This window comes from Oncorhynchus keta, chromosome 6 (genome assembly GCF_023373465.1).
Source record: "Oncorhynchus keta strain PuntledgeMale-10-30-2019 chromosome 6, Oket_V2, whole genome shotgun sequence".
NCBI lineage: Eukaryota > Metazoa > Chordata > Actinopteri > Salmoniformes > Salmonidae > Oncorhynchus > Oncorhynchus keta.
Genome location: NC_068426.1, coordinates 37,438,890 through 37,451,961, shown reverse-complemented (window position 1 = coordinate 37,451,961; position 13,072 = coordinate 37,438,890).

The window sequence follows — 13,072 nt, the reverse complement described above, 5'->3', positions numbered from 1 at the left end:
CTACTGAGCCTCATTTTGACTTGTTTTAAGGACATTACATCAAAGTTTGATCAGCCTGTAGTGTGGTTTTCCACTATAATTTTGAGTGTGACTCCAAATCCAGACCTCCATGGGTTGATAAATTTGATTTCCATTGATAATTTGTGTGATTTTGTTGTCAGCACATTCAACTATGTAAAGAAAAAAGTATTTAATAAGAATATTTCATTCACTCAGTTATTTTAGTGTTCCCTTTATTTTTTTGAGCAGTGTATATGACAATTTTATGAATAGTATAATTGCATTTTGCAAGCCTGCTTTCCCCGTCGACCCAAGATGAATGGTTTTGCCCACTAATTTCTTGCTTCACTGCTTTGCTTGTGTCTAAGTGTCTGTTCTGAAAAGAAAATTGAAGGAAGTTGTTCATCTACTTTGTTGTGCTGTTGTGTTTCTATTGGTCTCTCATGTCCGATGGACTCAGAGTGCTGTTACTACATGTCATTTGTGACATGCATCATGAGCAGTCATTGAAGGCTATCATTTCACTTCACTTCGCATGTGAGAACGATGACCACGGGCTGACTTGGCTTTGCTGTATGGTAGCCAGAAGTCTGCCAGCAGTTAGCTACAGATTGTACTCCAGATAATGTGATGTTACCAAAGATTTTTGGTGACCATGACTGGGTGTTACAGGAAAGCCCCATACAAACTACCGGCATGTATCGAGTGGGATATGCCTTTTGCATGTGTGTAGATCATTGTTTTGGTCGCACTGTGTGACGCGCTGTCATCTACTTCTACTTGTGGCCGCAGATAAGATGGCAAGGAACCTCCTCGTCCGGTACGAAACATGGATTGAATATCTTTGAGTTTTCACTGGTTTTTGTAGAACCACCTGCAATGGAAAATGACATTTCTAAGATACCCTTTTCACCAAATCGAGAACAAAGACAGTATTGCCAAGAACAGCTTAGTTTAAAAATCTATGGTGGCGATTTGTATGGGGCTTTCTTGTAATGCCCAGGATTGGACACCAAAAATATCTGGGGTACAATCTGTAGCTAGCCAGTAGTATTGAAGGTTGCACCATGTCCATTACAATGTAGAAAATGTATGTCTCTTATGGAAGATGCCAAAACTTTGGAGATAACAATAGATACACTGTACAAAAAAAATGGTTGATTCAACTTACAAATTGTCTTACCACAGGCTGCTGTAAAATGACAAGTCCAATCTGGATTTTGTGTTGCGTTAACTTAATCTAATGTTTCTTCAAACTAGTCAAAATCGCTATGCAGCCAACTTCGAAGCAGTGCACCAATGCGTCACTTTATCAGAAGTATGTCATCAATTACGTCCGAAGCGTTGCTCGATCATATGCTTTTTCAAACCTTGTGTTGCAAAATGCGAGATTCCACTGATTTCGCCTTGGTTCAGGTGCTTTCTTCGTTTCCAAGCTGCTTTCGAACACTGACCTCTACTGGACACCGTACTTACAAATATTGTTAGGATTTTGTACATGTTGTTTCACCTGACTGGTAGCTTAGCAGGTAGAGTAGGGAACTATGCAATATTTAAGGGTATGAGCTTGAATCCTGTTGAAGGCACACAATTTAGATTTGTTTTTAAATTAAAACCACACTTTTTGCACTGTTGTTCAAATATATATATATTTTTTTTTAGTATAGCATAAGCCTTTGTCTTAAGCATCCTAAATAATGCGATACATTTCTTTTTGTTTTAAATAGTAAACTTGAAGACAAAAAAGGGAAGCATGATATAAGATGTAAACTCCAATATGCTACTAAAGCCAATGACTTTCCACTGCGCCACAGAGTTTTAATGAAAACAGTGGAGATAATCACATGCTGCTATTTATTGCTGAAAGCAGATGTCACTGATAATGAAGCTTGAAGTAATGAACCGTTTTTCAGCACAATTTGGTGAAAGCTCCAATGCCTTCAGAAAGCCTTGGTTTCCCCATCACTAATTGAAACAACTACTGTACAAGTCTTACATGGATCACAAATATAAACACAACATAGTGTTGGTCCCATGTTTCATGAGATGAAATAAAAGATCCCAGAAATGTTCCATACACCTAAAAAGCTTATTTCTCCCTGTTATAGTGAGCAGTTTACGTCCCTGTTAGTAAGCATTTCTCCTTTACCAAGAAAATCCATCCACCTGACAGGTGTGGCATATCATTACACTGGTGCATCTTGTGTTGGGGACAATAAAAGGCTACTCTAAAATGTGCAGTTTTGTCACACAACACAATGCCACAGATTCAATTGGCAGAGAATTGAATGTTCATTTCTCTACAATAAGCCGTCTCCAACGTTTGTGTTCGAGAATTGAGCAGTATGTCCAACCGGCCTCACAACCACAGACCATGTGTATGGCGTAGTGTGGGCGTAAAACAAACATACAGTCGATAATACAGTAGTAAATTAAGTCTATATACAATGTGAGCAAATGAGGTGAAGGCAAAAACAAAAACATCATGGTGGCGAAGTAAATACAATATAGCAAGTAAAACACTGGAATGGTAGATTTGCAGTGGAAGAATGTGCTAAGTAGAAATATAAATAATGGGGTGCAAAGGAGCTAAAATAAATAAATACAGTAGGGGGAGAGGTAGTTGTTTGGGCTAAATTATAGATGGGCTATGTACAGGTGCAGTAATCTGTGAGCTGCTCTGACAGCTGGTGCTTAAAGCTAGTGAGGGAGATTTTTGTTTCATCGATTTTTGTAGTTTTTTCCAGTCATTGGCAGCAGAGAACTGGAAGGAGAGGTGGCCAAAGAAATAATTGGTTTTGGGGGTGACCAGAGAGATATAGCTGCTGGAGCCCGTGCTACAGGTGGGTGCTGCTATGGTGACCAGTGAGCTGAGATAAGGAGGGACTTTACCTAGCAGGGTCTTGTAGATAACCTGGAGCCAGTGGGTTTGGTGACGAGTATGAAGCGAGTGCCAGCCAACGAGAGCATACAGGTCGCAGTGGTGGGTAGTATATGGGGCTTTGGTGACAAAACGGATGGCACTGTGATAGACTGCATCCAATTTATTGAGTAGGGTATTTGAGGCTCTTTTGTAAATGAAGTCGAGGATCAGTAGGATGGTCAGTTTTACAAGGGTATGTTTTGGCAGCATGAGTGAAGGATGCTTTGTTGCGAAATAGGAAGCCAATTCTAGATTTAACTTGGATTTAACTGGATTGGAGATGTTTCATGTGAGTCTGGAAGGAGAGTTTACAGTCTAACCAGACACCTAGGTATTTGTAGTTGTCCACATATTCTAAGTCAGAACCGTCCAGAGTAGTGATGTTGGACGGGCGGGCAGGTGCAGGCAACGAACGGTTGAAGAGTACGCATTTAGTTTTACTTGTAGTTAAGAGCAATTGGAGGTCACGGAAGGAGAGTTGTATGGCATTGAAGCTCGTCTGGAGGGTTGTTAACACAGTGTCCAAAGAAAGGCCAGAAGTATACAGAATGGTGTCATCTGCGTAGAGGTGGATCAGAGACTCACCAGCAGCAAGAACGACATCATTGATGTATACAGAGAAGAGATTCGGTCCAAGAATTGAACCCTGAGGCACCCCCAGATCAAATAATAATATAAATAATAATTCACTCTATCACAATTCCAGTGGGTCAGAAGTTTACATACACTAAGTTGACTGTGCCTTTAAACAGCTTGGAAAATTCCAGAAAATTGTCATGGCTATACAAGCTTCAGATAGGCTAATTGACATAATTTTAGTCAATTGGAGATGTACCTGTGGATGGATGTCAATGCTTACCTTCAAATTCAGTGCCTATTTGCTTAACATCATGGGAAAATCAAAAGAAATCTGCCAAGACCTCAGCCAATAACATTGTAGACCTCCACAAGTCTGGTTCATCCTTGGGAGCAATTTACAAACGTCTGAAGGTACCACATTCATCTGTACAAACAATAGTATGCAAGTATAAAGACCATGGGACCACGCAGCCATCATACCGCTCAGGAAGGAGACGTGTTCTGTCTCCTAGAGATGAACATACTTTGGTGTGAAAGGTGCAAATCAATCCCAGAACAACAGAAAAATACCTTGTGAAGATGCTGAAGGAAACAGGTACAAAAGTATATATATCCACAGTAAAATGAGTCCTATATCGACATAACCTGAAAGGCCACTCAGCAAGGAAGAAGCCACTGCTCCAAAACTGCTTTAAAAAAGACAGACTACAGTTTGCAACTGCACATGGGGACAAATATCATACTTTTTGGAGAAATGTCCTCTGGTCTGATGAAACAAAAATAAAACTGTTTGGCCATAATGACCATCGTTATGTTTGGAGGAAAAAGGGAAAGGCTTGCAAACCGAAGAACACCATCCCAACCGTGAAGAGTGGGGGTGCTTTGCTGCAGGAGGGACTGGTGCACTTCACAAAATACATGGCATCATGAGGGAGTAAAATTATGTGGATATATTGAAGAAACATCTCGCAGCGTGACACATCTCCTTCACGTAGAGTTGATCAGGATGTTGATTGAGGCCGGTGGAATGTTGTCCCACTACTTTTCAATGGCTGTGTGACGTTGCTGGATGTTGGCGGGAACTGGAACACTGTCATACACGTCGATCCAGAGCATCCCAAACATGCTCAACGGGTGACATGTCTTTGAGTATGTAGGCCTCAATGGAAGAACTGTGACATTTCAAGCTTCAGGAATTGTGTACAGATCCTTGCAACATTGCTGAAACATGAGGTGGTGGCTGCTAATGAATGGCACGACGATGGGCTTCAGGATCTCGTCACGGTGTCTCTGTGCATTCAAATTGCCAACACATTGACATCAGTTTCCATTGAACATCCATGCGATGTTTCTACAGCTTGATTGGAGTCCACCTGTGGTGAATTTAATTGATTGGACATGATTTGGAAAGGCACAAACCTGTCCAATTATCATGCTGTTTAATTAGCTTCTTGATATGCCACAGGTGTGAGGTGGATGAATTATCTTGGCAAAGGAGAAATGCTCAATAACAGGGATGTAAACAAATGTGTGCACAACATTTAGCAAATTAAGTTTTTTGTGCATATGGAAAATATTTGGGATCTTTTATTTCAGCTCATGAAACATGGGACCTGCACTTTACACAAAGGAAATAGCATTGAGTTGGGGAGTTAATGGATAAGGAAAATATTCAGACTGCTTATCTTCAAAAGCCCCGATAGAGGGAGGATGGACAGGGCTTTTGAAATTACACAATATTCTGTTAATATTTGCCAGATATATCTGTGGGATTGCGGAGCAACTCTCAGAATCAGATCTCTGGGAAGTCATTACGGAACAAAGTCCCTCTCCCTGTTGGCCTAGAAAGTAGCTGTTGCAACCCTAACATGCCAACTGACTTACATTTCATACTTAATCCAATTAAAGTCAGCTTGGCGTGTGGTTCAAGGCAGGACAACATCAACATCTTTCTCTGATGCTTTGCTCCGTGTCTGTCACTCACATTTCACTCATTCATTGCAGTCTTTGGACAAATCAATGAAACTCTGTGCATTGAAGATAAGTCACCTACTGTACATGTAGTTTAGATCGGAAGAATGAATCCAATCGTTTTGCCAAACAAATTAAGCAAATAATTAAATTGCTCACAGAAAGGCTTAATCATCTCCTCTCCTATCTAAGGACGTTTTCACTTTGACGATAGCTGTTGTGTAAACTTGTGAAATTATAATTTCTCGATCGTTACCTCCGGAGGTCGCGCACAACACTCGCTTGACGCTTGCCCCACTCTGAGCAAGTCATTGTCAACAGAAATGTCTAAATCAAATCAAATCACATTTTATTAGTCACGTGCTGAATACAACAGGTGTTGTACACTGACATGCTTACTTATGAGCCCCTAACCAACAGTGCAGTTGTAAAAAAATATGCATAAGAATAAGAGATAAAAGTAACAAGTAATCAATGAGCAGAAGTCAAAAATAAAAATATATACAGGGGGTGCTGGTACAGAGTCAATATGCGGTGGCATGGGTTTAGTTGAGGTTGTATATACATGTAGGTAGAGTTATTTAAAGTGACTATGCATAGATGACAACAGAGAGTGGCAGTGGTGTAGAGAGAGGGGGGGGACAATGTGAATAGTCTGGGTAGCCATTTAACTAGATGTTCAGGAGTCTTATGGCTTGGGGGAAGAAGCTGTTTAGAAGCCTCTTGGACCTAGACTTGGCGCTCTGGTACCGCTTTCCATGTGGTAGCAGAGAGAACAGTCTATGACTAGGGTGGCTGGAGTCTTTGACAATTTTCAGGGCCTTCCTCTGACACCGCCTGGTACAGAGGTCATGGATGGCAGGAAACTTGGCCCCAGTACATGTACTGGGCCGTTCGTACTACCCTCTGCCGTGCCTTGCGGTCGGAGGCTGAGCAGTTGCCATTCCAGGCAGTGATGCAACCAGTCAGGATGCTCTCGATGGTGCAGCTGTAGAACATTTTGAGGATCTGAGGACCAATGCAAATTTCAAATTTCTCAGCTTATCATGAGAAACTCTACCTCAGGCGAGCAATGGCTCGAGACTTCCTTAGATAACATGCACCAGCTGTTGTTTACAAAAATACATAGACCGCCGCCCCTCGTCTTACCAGACGCCACTGTTCTATCCTGCTGGTACATCATATAACCAGCCAGCTGTATGTTGACATTGTCGTTGTTCAGCCACGATTCCGTGAAGCATAAGATTTCTAATGTCCCATTGGTACTTTAATCTTCCCAATAACTTGTCCATTTTTTTGTCCAAAGAATTCATGTTTGTGAGCAGAATTGAGGGGAGTGGGGGTTTATTCAATCGCCTCCTACTCCTTATAGAAGACAGCCTGCCCTCTGGCCTCGCTTTCTCTGCCTCCTCTTCATGCACATCACTGGGGTTAGGGTCTGTTCCAGAGGGAGCCTTATATCCTCCACCTCGGGCTCGTCAGAGTCGTGACAGAAGAAAAACGATTCTGCTTGTCCGTGGTGAGTAATTGCAGTCCTGACAACATTATATACAAAACTAGATGGAATCAACACTCCTACAGTATAAATGGTAATAGAGTCGCTCAGTTGGTAGAGCATGGTGTTTGCTATGCCCAGGTTGTGGGTTCGATTCCCACGCAGGACCATTAATGAATGAATAATGTATGCACTCACTACTGGTTCCATGTGAGGGGTAGGAATGGGTGGATTTCTCCATCCCCTTCTCCAGCTGTTTTATTGGGCAGTTCAATGTTGAGAAATGTCTCAGTCCCTGGAGCAAAAATGTTGTGCTAGCCTGGAGCACGAGCACATTTTAAACCTGCATCGGGAAATTGAGTCTATCACAGTTAATGTGGGATTCAATGACATTATGAAGGGCAGTTCAGAACAGTTGAAGAGGGATTATAAAGAACTGATTAAGACCATTTCACAGCATTATAAGGGGGGGGATCCCTAGCAAGGTTTACAACTGAATGCATTCAACTGAAATGTGTCCTCCGCATTTAACCCAACCCCTTTTGATAGGCTAACATTACTTGATGAAGACATGGTGAGAGCTTTAGCTAGCAATGACTTGTCTTGAAGCTAAAATGTAATGAGTGTTCAGACAAGAAAATGAACCCTTTAATTGTCTGTACATGCTTGTTGCATTATTCAACTGTAATATGGTTTTGTTGCAATAATTAAGAGTGTAATATGGTATATAAATGAAGAGTAACTTGTTTAAAGTTAGCTAGTATTTTGCAATGGCTAGTGGCTCCTTTTCCATTTATGGTACTTTTAGCCGCGAAGCAAGAACTTGAACCGAACCTTCTCTCGGCTTGTGACATTCCTGACGCTAATTAGAATTTGTCCCGATAACTCTACTCAGTGAGAATAAGCTTTAACTCGGTCAGAGTGATGATAAGCCTCTAATCTCCTTCTATCTCCTTCTTCTAGGAATTTGATTATTAGAGTCCGTGATGTCACTGCCTGGCAAACTTTCTAAAACATTCCTACCAGCCAAAGGTTTGACACACCTACTCATTCAAGGGTTGTTCTTTATTTGTACTATTTTCTACATTGTAGAATAATAGTTGAGACATCAAAACTATGAAATAACATATGGAATCATGTAGTAACCAAAAAAGTGTTGAACAAATCAAAATCTATTTTAGATTTTAGATTCTTCAAAGTAGCCACCTGTCATAGGTGGAAGAAGGTGTGGACCAAAGCGCAGCGTGGTACGTTTTCAGGATTTTATTAACTGAACACTGAAATACAAAACAACAACGTGAATAAACGAAAAAAACGAAACAGTCTTGTAAGGTGCAGAAGACACTAAACAGAAAAGTAAACACCCACAACCAATCAGAGACAACGAACGACACCTGCCTCTGATTGAGAACCATACCAGGCCAAACACATAAATACTACATAGAAAAAAGAACATAGACTACCCACCCCAACTCACGCACTGACCAAACTAACACAAAGACATAATAAAGGAACTAAGGTCCGAACGTGACACCACCCTTTGCCTTGATGACAGCTTTGCACACTCTTGGCGTTCTCTCAACCAGCTTTATGAGGTAGTCACCTGGAATGCAAGTCGCTCTGGATAAGAGCGTCTGCTAAATGACTTAAATGTAAATGTAAACAGATGTGCCTTGTTTAAAGTACATTTTTTGAATTTCTTTCCTTCTTAATGCATTTGAGCCAATCAGTTGTGTTGTGGTGGTATACAGAAGATAACCCTATTTGGTAAAACACCAAGTCCATATTATGGCAACAACAGCTCACATAAGCTTGTAGTAGTAGTATTCAAGTAGTTGAATATTGGAATGTATTTTGAAATACACTTGGCATGTTTTGACATGTATTTGAAATGCTAAAATACACAGATTTAATATTTAAAAACTCATAATGCATTTGAACCCAGATCTCTTTGGACCTATGGGAATTTGAAAATAGTTCCAAAAAGTATTTATTGGAAATGATTTGAAAACAATTTAAAATACTTTAAATAGAAGTAGTTGATATGGCCACATTGTTAAATAAGTTCTCAACTACACAGAAAACAAGTATTTAAAATACAAATACAAAAATGTATTTGTTTGCTGGAAATTGGCCTTCACTTGTCCAGTCCTATCACGTTAGTACACCAAATAAAGGAAAGGAGACGGGGATAAAGGAAGCCACTTTACACTACTGAAACACTCTCACAGTCCCTCCAGGCTTTAATTACTGCAATGATTCCTCTTCTTATCTCACCACCTGAGCTAAAGTTGGACACTGAAGCTGATAAGTCCATGCTTAGATGGTTAAAGGCCGGTAGACGGCTTAATGCTTTGGCTGGATGGAATGACTGCCTGGATACTATAAGGCTCATTAGTAGCGTCAGGAGTTTCCCTTAACTTGTTCCTGGTCAGTTGACATGGACAGGGAAAACAAGGGATCAACGGTAGCCTAGTGGTTATAGCGTTGGACTAGTAACCGGAAGGTTGCAAGTTCAAACCCCCGAGCTGACAAGGTACAAATCTGTCGTTCTGCCCCTGAACAAGGTAGTTAACCCACTGTTCCTAGGCCGTCATTGAAAATAAGAATTTGTTCTTAACTGACTTGCCTAGTTAAATAAAGGTAAAATAAATTTTAAAAAACGGTCCCTCACTTAAACTGTCGGGCTAGAGTAGAAACTAGCATACATCAGCTCAACCTCTGCTCAACTTTACATCGCTGATGCCCAGATAGCCAACAACCAACTCTGTCACATAATAAAATATAATTAAAAGGGGAATTAAGATGACTTCAGAACCAACTCACATGCTTGTAATAGAACGCATGTTGTAAATGTTCCTATAGAGTGAAGTGAAGTGTTTATCGTGCTGACATGGCAGCGTTTCTCGAAGCTATAGGTTACATAGTGTCTGTCTGGTTGGTGCCGTGATAGGACACACCCTTTTTTGACTGCTAACCATTTCATAGGGCAACAACCCAGGGGAGGACGGCTCATAATAATGGCTGGAATGGAGCCAATGGAATGGCATCAAACCCATGTAAACCATGTTTTCACTGTGTCCTCCACTATTAAGGTGCCCCCAACCTCCTGTGCAACAACATAAGGTTTATTTGAGTTGACTGAACTTTGACGGTTGATGATTGGCAGTTGGACCAGTAGCCACTTGAATAATTGCGGATGGATATTTAAGACAAAAGAAACATCTATCCAACAATCTTTAGGTTTCTTTGAAATCAAAGCCGTCCGACGGTTACCTAATTTCAATTGCTTGGAGGACATATCGTTTCAAAGTCAAAGCCACCATGTATCACTTCTCTGAAAAGGAAGTGGTTTGCGGGTCATAGATGAACAAAATAATGATATATGAGCTATTCGTGGATAATTGATGCCCCGTTTTAATTAGAGATCGATATGGGGGAATACATTTACATTTACATTTAAGTCATTTAGCAGACGCTCTTATCCAGAGCAATATCATACTTTCTAAGGGATAAAAAATGTAAACCTCTGTAATGCTGTAATATAATTTTGGCTACAGGTGATCTCAAGATACCCAGCATTGGTGTTTTTAATTCACTTTCACTGAAAGATTACAGTCCACAAGTGGGCCTGAATATCTAATTGCGCGCGACTGATGGATACAGTACAGCAGGGATCTTTCTCTGGTCTCTGGTAATCAAATAGGCTCTGTGGAAATGACAGAGATGCCATTAGCTCTGATTAGTGAGAGTGAGTTGTAGTACTGTATGAAACACGAGTGTGTCGCCATAAATTACGTTTGGTAATGGCGTAATGCATGCATTTCAAAGGGCTGACCCGAGATCAACGTGTGCATTGGACAGGACAGAAGCTTTGCTGTTGTCCTACGGTGTTGTAACGTCTGCTTAACGTCTGCTTCCTGTTTTAAGGGCCGCAAATGATTTTATTGGTCATGTCCGATTTGGAGAATCAAACAGGCTTTTGCAATGACCCTAATTCACAAAGGATCCATAATGTCTAGGAGTGATATCTTAAGGACATAGATCCTTATGTAACCTACCCCAGACACAAACAAATCATCCTACAACACATTTAAGACTGTGTTGAAATTGAACAAAGTAGAATTTCATGATTGCATGGCGTGGGATTTCTTGGCTTTAGTCCCCTGCTGGTTTCATGAATTGAGTGCAGACACGGGTTAAATTGGGATTATGGGTTAATTGTAGCTGCCTCCACCCAAAAAGGCTGGTTCTTCAAGATACATTTTGAACTGACAGTTTTGTATTCAACTGTCACCGTAAATCAGTTTTGTCCATCAGAAAGTGGCTCCGGATAGCTATCCTCCCCTCCAAGTCAACCAAGACATGGGGACAGGGCTGGGGCTGAGGCTTTGACTATAGGCAATGGTTCTTCTCTGCATGTACAAGTCTAAACTTTTACATTTCTGAGACATTTGCAAATTGCCAAAGGCTGTAGGTCTAACCTTTAAGGAAATGTTGGAACTTTGAATATGAAGGAGGGCGATAGGTCATCAACAGCAGAAGGATCCATGATCAATATACCAACATTCTCCGACCATAACATTAGTATATGGTAAATGATCTCTAAGCAGCTGTCACGAACATCTGAGCTACCCAAAGTCCAATATAGATGTCCTATATTTGCTCTGCAGTATTACAGTATCTCTTACAGAACTGAACACAGACAGACAGACAGACAGACAGACAGACAGACAGACAGACAGACAGACAGACAGACAGGTCACCGATAGGGGAATGAGTTTTGGGGGAGAATGAGGCTAATGCTGACTTACATCATTTTATCCAATGTTGAGTGGCATGCTACCTCTTCACCTAATTATACCAACTCCTTGCTACTTCCTCGCAATGGGAGATTTGGGTGGACATTTGAGTTATACACATTTCAAATTAGAATCCTGCACTATTAGCCCTGCTCAATACTTGATTATTACCTATTTTTGCATTCCATGGGGTTCTTGGGGCATGAAGCTACGGTGACTTTAAGGAACCTGGGACAGTGGATCTACATTCAGTAGCACCAACAGAGACCGTTGTTGAAAACACTCCCTTCTAGCCAATAGAGGCGCTTGCCTCTAGCATTCCCTCCGGTTTCAGTACCTCCCAACCTAAAGGCACTTCAATGGCCCTCTGATATGTGGAAGACAGTCTGATGTGAGGCGTAAAGAGAGTCACCAGCAATATAACATGATGGAATTTCTATGTGTCCGATAATACAACCTTAGATATTGTAACATGTCTTTTGCTAGAAGCATTTTATGTTTGGTGTCATGCATTGTGGAGTGGGGTCACCTTTGCATTGATTGGTTGGTTTGGCTTTATTAAGAGCAAAATAGTCCGTGGAGATGTTTACCTCGTATTGAGGATGTACAGTATTTCAAAAGAAAAGGCTTGGTGGAGTAAATACGAACTCTGTCACTGACCATGCAGCAATAACTATATAACTATAACTATTCACATACTGTAAGTTCCAATGGAACATTTTAGTAAGTTATTTATGTGTCAAGCCTACTCCCACTCTCCCACTCAGGCCATCGATGTCACCGGTCTACTAACCATCCGGATCTGGCAACCCACATTACGCACACCTGGCCACCACCATTATGCACACCTGCTCCCCATCGTTATGCACACCTGCTCCCCATCGTTATGCACACCTGCTCCCCATCGTTATGCACACCTGCTCCCCATCGTTATGCACACCTGCTCCCCATCGTTATGCAAACCTGCTCCCCATCGTTATGCACACCTGCTCCCCATCGTTATGCACACCAGGGCTTCGTCATTACCTTGATTAATTCCACTTTATTTAGCCCTCAGTAGCCTCAGTCTTCAGGCAGTATTGCTTTTGTTTCCGTTCAGTACGCTACTCCTGTTTTGATATCTTCATGTTTCTTATTATTAAACTCACCTTCTGCACCTGCTTCCTGCGTATACGTTACAGTATGTCAGAGCATACAAGGCTGTGGAGGTCTATCCCAACCTTCTACCGTGCTTATAGGCAGCAATCTCTACCTACTGAGTAATCAATAATCCCTTCAATGACCAGTCCTCACAGACCTGTT